We start from the raw sequence: 7,532 nt of genomic DNA, 5'->3' as shown, positions 1-7,532 counted from the left end.
AAAGATACCATATTAGTGGTTCATTTGGAAAAGGGAGTAGCAATTTGGAGTGGACAGAGGGACTCTAGGTTAACCAAATGTTATCTTTCTTTCCTTCTTTTTCCCATTGTGTGAATAGACACCAATATGTATTCATCTTGCAATTAATGAAAATGTTATTGGTTTCCAATACTTTGCTCTTATGAATAATTGAGGAGTTTCCCAAGGCAGTCTTTTCCGGATGGGAACAGGGCCAAGGATCCACAAAGGGTGTGCCAGTGGCTCCAAGCTGCTCTCCCGAGGAGCTGAGGGAGGGGCCGGGATAGGTGCCAGGAGCTTCTTCCTCAGCTCCCCAGCGCTGCACTTTCTTGACTGGGCTCCTGACCAGCAAAGGCAGGCCTCCACTGTCCTCTGCAGCTCCGAGGAAAGGTACCATCTTAAAGCCTCTTCTGCTGCCTTGGTCCAGGGATTGGGAGGTGGGGGCGAGGAGGGCTGGACCATGAGTGTCCTCCGAGCCATCCACAGGAATCCAAAGCCAGCAATAAAAGCCTTGCAGGAAGCTGGGCTCCCTGCTGTCAGCTCTGAGGGTGGGAAATGGGTGACGGTTAGCCCAGCCAGGAGAGGACAAGCTCCTGGTAGATATCACAGTTTGTCTGCCTCTTGCTTCCGCTCTTCTCTGGCTGCTGCACAGACTTCTGGTCACCGGAGTTCCCTCTCGTTGATTGAGAGCATTGCTGCTCATTCAGCAGGAGTTCTGGTGGAGGGACTGAGCCCTGGAGCTTCCTACGTGGCAATCTTCCTACAGGTCGACTCTGGCCTTGAGCAGCATGGAACATGGTGGGTCAGGAGGCCCGAGCCAGCTGCCCTGCTCTTGCAGTTAGGTAATAAGTTCATTTTTAGCTCTATCAGTCCTGCAGACAGGGAGCCAAGTGATAGGCAAGCGGGACTGACGTGTGTGTGGATGCATGCACCATACCCCTGACACTGAGGGGCAAAGAGCCCTGCGCCCTTTGACTGAAGCTGAGGCGTCCATCTCCAGCATTCTGTGGAACACAGGGCCACAGAAAGAGAGCAAAGGCTGCGCCAAGGTCGCACCTTTTGCAAAAGTTAAAAAAAGAAGAAAAAGCTAAAGGCAAAAATCCCACATATGGAATGGAGTAAATGATTTTAATGGTCTCTTGGGCCCATGCGGTGTATTTCCACAAGCTAATTTCCACTGTTTTTTTATTGTTCTTTTCTCACTATTCATTTTCTATTGTCCCATTTGGTTGATTTCTTAGTTTAATACCAATAGTGTCCCTTGCCTTTTCTCCTAACTCCTTTTGTTTTCTTGGACATATGTTTGCTGCGTTGAAATAAAAAAGACCCATTTTATGTCTGTCTTTAATTTATATAATTTCTCCTGGGATAACATCAGGTGCACAGGCAAACAGCCAGATGTGCAATTTCTGCAAAGTTCTGCAAATCGTATATAAAGTGGAGAAGGTTACACTTGTTAGACTTATTCTGTCATCTAAGAGTACACATATCTTCTGCAAAGGAAATCTGGGTTTTAAATAGCAATCTTTGAGGAAGTGTTATTCAAACATGAGTTTAAGAAACTAAAAATCAAAACTTTCCTCTTTGATATGAAAGATATTGTGAAAGAGAGAGAAATGATTGAATTTTAAATAGACTATTGTAATGTAAATTTTGTATTTGTGACTCATGATTTAGTACTCTTAATATTTATGTAGAAAGGAAACATTTTGAGGGCTTCCTTAAGTATTCCATTGTGTTACAGCTGCTTTTAAATACCTGCGTCTGTCGTAACCAGAAAGTACTTGTTTGGCCTCTTCCTCTTCCCTACCCCTTATCTTTTCCTGTGAATAATTTTGTGCATGCCAAGGAACACTCACGTCATAAACTGGCACTCTGGGTGGGGCATATTGCTTTATTTGAAGCCATAAGAAAGCCACTAGTGCTCTAAACTAACATGTCATCCATCTTGTCACCGATGCTACTATTAGCTTTATTCCATTATTAAGATGAACCTCATAAAATACAAAACTCCCTGAGAAGGATAACACAGATAGTTGAGATGATGCTTTTAGAATGTGGTAGAACTTCATTTGTACCCCTTTCAGGGAGAAGAGGGGAAAGGAGAAGAGGAGAAGGGAAAAGGTTATAAGCACCAGGAACTAAGAAAGGAGGAGGCAGCTCTAGGGAAAGAGGAGAGCCGAGCCAGGGGGCCAGGGCGCCAAAGCTGCCTCCGCACTTCCACCTTTACACAAGGTCCCTGAGTGGGGTAGGCAAGTCATTATTTATAGCTTGTAGTGCCAAAGTCTGCTCAGTGGAGAGCAAAGAACTCCTGTTTTTCAATGCCCTTGCCACAGAAATGTTGCAGTATGAAAATATAAACAGGCAATGAGAGAAAGCTGACTAAATAAAGACAGACTTCACCATTTTGGCAGATACAGAAAGGCTCTTAATTAGGCACTGATTTTCTCAACCCATTATTGCTCCTTTCTATGTGCATCACCTTGGAGAGCATGATCCCCATTGGCTGGGTGAGCACAGGATCTGTCCTTAATTTTCACATCTAAGAGGGAAATAATGCAATGCCTTTAAAATGGTTGAGACTGGCTTGGCTAAGTGCTTTTTTGAAGTAACCCATTAATTTCTGTATCTAGATTATTTTATGAAACTTCCATGCAAAGTTCAACTTACTATATTGCATCATGCAGTGTCGATCCTAAAACGAATAATCTATAAGGAAACTCAAGTTTGGTTTTGTAATCTCCCAACTTCACACATTATATAAATGTGCTCTAAATCCTGATTAAAAAGAGACACGCAGAGAAAGAAACGAGAGGATTACCAGGGTTACCTTATTTTCTTGAAATTGAAGAAATTTGAAGAAAACCTCTAAAGGTGTTCTAAAGCCTTATTGCATTGCACACACCTCTTCCAAGATGCATATAAAGTACCACACTCAGTCCCCTAATGAGAATAGGGAAAATTAAGGGAAAACAGGCAGCCTAGATATGCTACGGGCTCTTGACTGAAGTAGGAATAAAAAGACATGAATATCCATGGGAAAGTTGGTTTCAGCCATGGTTTCCCCTGTTCTAACCAGAGCAAATTATTTACGTATTTTACTTGATAAAAAACATCCAGAGCTCTGACACATATACATTTTTAAGTATTTTCATCCTATATAACATAAGAGTATATCTAAATTATATTTCATAAACCATAAACTTGTATTTTTTTAAATGTTAATTTTCTCAGCAGGTCTCAGTATAACGGGATAGCCAAGGACAGCACTCTACTCAGGTTCATATAATTCTCTTTGTGCCAAAGTCCTCCAGAACTGCTAACACCTTTGAACGTGTTCCAAGATGGACCTAGCTCAGGTTGAGGTCCCATCTTCACCGAGCCATGGTATACTAAGATATCTTCATCTTCATCCCACTGACTTTGCTACCTTTTGATAGGAAAAATAAATAAATTCTGAGCAACAGTGTATTTGCAAATTTATTCCCACTCTCTGCTTGCCAGTTAGTACATCCTCCCAGCTTGCATTCTTGTAAAATGTCAACAGTGTGCAAAGTCTTTGGAAGTAACTTTTTATCTCCCTATTACTTTGTTCAGCAAACAGTTTATAGATCTCAATTAGGTTCTAAGAATGATGTACAGGGAAACGGACTTTGGCCCAGTGGTTGGGGCGTCCGTCTGCCATATGGGGGGTCCGCGGTTCGAACCCCGGGCCTCCTTGACCCGTGTGGAGCTGGCCATGCGCGGTGCTGATGCGCGCGGGGAGTGCCGTGCCACGCAGGGGTGTCCCCCGCGTGGGGGGGCCCCACGCGCAAGGGGTGCGCCCGTGAGGAAAAGCCGCCCAGCGTGAAAGAAAGAGCAGCCTGCCCAGGAATGGCGCCGCCCACACTTCCCGTGCCGCTGACGACAACAGAGGCGGACGGGGAAGCAAGATGCAGCAAATAGACACCGGGAACGGACAACTGGGGGAGGGGGGGAAATTAAATAAATAAATAAATAAATCTTTAAAAAAGAAAAAAAAAAAGAATGATGTACAAAATATGTTTTTAACCTTAAAATCATAGACCAATGTTTTAAACGATGGATTCCAAAACATGCTTTTCACTCTTTTTTCTAGAGGAAATAGGCTCTGCCTTCGACTGGCCATGTTTTTAGCCCTGTAATCTGCTGGAAACTACTACAGGGAGTGCTGCCCTTAGACCTGGCAAGAAGGACCTACCTGGACTTTAAAGAACCCTGCTCTGGCATTCCTCCTGCCACATCCACGTGCAGCAAGTGAGGACTCCATGGTGACAAGTGGATGTACCCACCCAGAGTCTGCAAGCAGCCCTCTTGTTTTCACATCATGACCCAGGTTGTTAAAAACCCTTTTGATCCCCAAATGTTCTTTAGCCAATCCAAGGTCTGTGTGGACCAATTATCTACCAGACTGGTACTCTTGAGGGCACACCACTGCCCAAGAGGAACAAACACAGCTTGGACTTGTGGGTGGGGGTGGGTGAAACCACAGCTGGGAAGAAAAGAGTAGCTGTGGGCCAGGGCCAGCGTCCAGGGCTTGGCCCACCCATCGCCACCAAGTTCTTAGAAACACAGAGGATCTGAATTAAAACTTCATCTTCTAGAGTGATATGAGGAACACTTGTCAAATTTGAAGGACAGACATATATCATTAACAGTTTGTTAGCTTTACACAAAGACTCTTCATTGGGGCCACAAAATATTAAAGGTGGGTCTAACTGCCAGACCAAAGAAAACCCATCTTTCTGCCGACTATATTGGAGAAGGAAGGAAAATAATGAGATTGAAACAAAGAAGGTCTCAAGCAAGGTAGACAAAATAAGGTTTATTAACCTTGACCCAATGAAGAGAAAGTATTTAGACATACTTGATGGGAGAAGTTTTCATCAAATTATTTTTTAACCTGTTTTCTATCTATAGACTAAGTGATAGCTCTTAGCACTGGGACTATTGACAAAGCTTTCCATCTCTTCTTGAGTTTTCTTTCCATATTATACATCCCTAAGATGCCTTGAGATCAGCTACTTTCTGGGTATAATCTTACACATTAACCATTACCAATGAGACTTGCCCACATATCTATAGCTGCATGGAAGGGCTTTTATTGCTGAAATTTCACTTAGGGGAACTACCATATGGATTCTCAGTAGTTTGGTTTTCTCCCATCTAGGTTTTTCTAGGCCTATGGTAATGAATACTAAATACCATATCTTAATGACCCTCATTTCTTTCAACAATACCTCCACTTTTCTAAAAATGAAATAGAGCTGAATTGATGTAACCTAGGATTTTTGTTTTGGACAAGTGTTTGAGGGTGTTCTGAGCCAATTATAATCTTATCTTGGGTCAAATGACTATAATAAAACAAATGTGAGTTGATTACATAAAGTTTATAACTCACTGTTGGTAATTCAGTAGATAAAAATATACTATATTTCTTCAATGTTAATCTCATGATTCTTGAATGAATCAGTGAAATTTTCAATATTTGCTGTAGAATTATATTATCCCTTTCAAAAACTCTAATCACCTCAGGTCTTGAGAAGCACATTTAAAAAAGTAATAAATATTGAAAAAATAATATCATACAATATAAAAATGCTTCATTTATTTAATGAATTGCTCCAAAAGAAATAATTTATGAAAAATAATATTAAATCAATTTTCAAAATTTTAGTTACTCAGACCGGTATTCAAACAAGCTTTAGAAAACCCATTTAATTGGTGGTTAAAATTAACACTAAAAATACATAGATGCAAACTTCCATTTATTTGAAATTTAGTAGAAAGTAATCAGGGAATATAAACAGCCTAGCTCTGTATATCAATACTATACTTTTTTTTTTTAATTATTTATTTATTTTTAAAAATTCAATACTATTCTTGATTGAATACTTGAAGAATGAAAATCATCTAGATTGTATATTGTTTTCATTTTGTAATTACAAGAAATATACATGATGGTGTTGTCTCTTTACAATTTGACTATTTGTCACATTTTTTAATGAATTCAAACTGCTAACTGTTTTCCTTTATAACTTTGTTTATGTCATAATGACATATATTCTCCTGTAGCTTCCACTGTTTAGTAATTTGTTGAAATAAGAAGTATTCGAAGGAAATTTACATTTAGAGAATGGTATAAAAAGTCACTGATCTCAACACTCAGATGAATTAATTGTATTTTTCCACTTCATTTCTACATTCTAACTTGTATTAAGAAGTTTTTGCTGCATTCTACTTTGTGCTTATTCCAGATTCTGTTCACACCATGCATGGATTTTAATTGCATTATAAATATGTGTAATAAAATGTAAAAAAATTTGTATATTTTAAAATTTTCTTTATAGGCTTTAACAAGTTTTCTGGTTTTCTACTCAGTATTTTATTTTTAACATTCATGCATGTTAAGACTTGTGGGTCTTTTTTATTTGTTTTAGCATATGCTAACAATCCACTTTCCAATTAAATCAGAATTCATCTGTTTACCTTAATATCGATGGACGTTTTAGGTGTTTCAAATTTTAACTCTTAGGAACATTGCCAATACTCCCAGCATGTGTTTCCCTGGATTTAGCATTAATAATATTAACGGCATGATGACTAAAGTGTACTTCTGTGAGATACAAAATATTTCCAAATGGGCCTTGAATTTGCCAGTCCAAATTTCTATATCAAGCAGCTGTTTATTTGAGTACATATTTCTCCTCATTCTCTCCAAAACTTAATAATTACAAAGCCCTACGATTTTCCCAGACTGATGATTGTGAAATCCTATCTCTTTGTTTTAATAATATTTCCTGGCAATTAGCAAGTTTCTGCTGGTTTCATATTTAATGATCATTTGCAGTTTCTCTTCTGTGAGTTGCTGTTTTATATCCTTTACCCATTTTTCTTTATTTCTTTTATATTGGTAGAGATTAGTTACATATTCTGTAAATTAATTAATTGTAGCTGACATGCATTGCAACACCTTCTTCCAGTTGGTGGCTTGTCTTTTTGATTGTTAGAATGTTCGAAAAGTACAGACTTTTATAAATTTTAATATGTTGAAACTAATAGTTGACTTTTTTATTTTTGCTTTTGCTACCAGGTTTAAGAATCTTTTCTTATTTCAAGTTCACAATATAATCTTGCTTTACAGTTTCTTTAAAATTTTAAAATTTAATTTTGCTAATTTAATTCGTTAGTACAATGGTCAAGTATTCTGATTTGTGGGGGCATGTAGAGGGCAAATATTATTTTTCTGTAGTAAAATATGGTTGTTCCAATATTTACTGAATTATACAAATTTTACCCACTTCAATTGTAATGCTGACTCTATATATCAAGTTTCCCTGTGTGTGCAATTCAATTTTGTAATAACTCTAATTTTATAACAAATCATTTTAACGATTGTTAACTATCAAATTAGGGTTTTATTAGAGAAGCTAAGACACTCTAAACTATATAATGGTTAAAAAGAGATTTTCATGATTGTCCAGTAAAACCTTATG

General features: G+C 38.5%; 1 long non-coding RNA gene across 1 annotated transcript; it reads left to right on the top strand.

Annotated features, from left to right (window-relative positions):
• The first annotated feature begins 294 nt into the window (after nt 1–294).
• LOC139440026 (uncharacterized) lies at nt 295–7,095 on the top strand. Its single transcript, XR_011650161.1, has 2 exons — nt 295–408; nt 4,136–7,095. It is a non-coding gene; the product is annotated as an uncharacterized lncRNA (long non-coding RNA).
• The last annotated feature ends 437 nt before the right edge of the window (nt 7,096–7,532 follow it).

This window comes from Dasypus novemcinctus, chromosome 11 (assembly GCF_030445035.2).
Source record: "Dasypus novemcinctus isolate mDasNov1 chromosome 11, mDasNov1.1.hap2, whole genome shotgun sequence".
NCBI lineage: Eukaryota > Metazoa > Chordata > Mammalia > Cingulata > Dasypodidae > Dasypus > Dasypus novemcinctus.
Note: the sequence above shows the minus strand (reverse complement) of the source record. Positions and strands in the feature narration are given on the sequence as shown.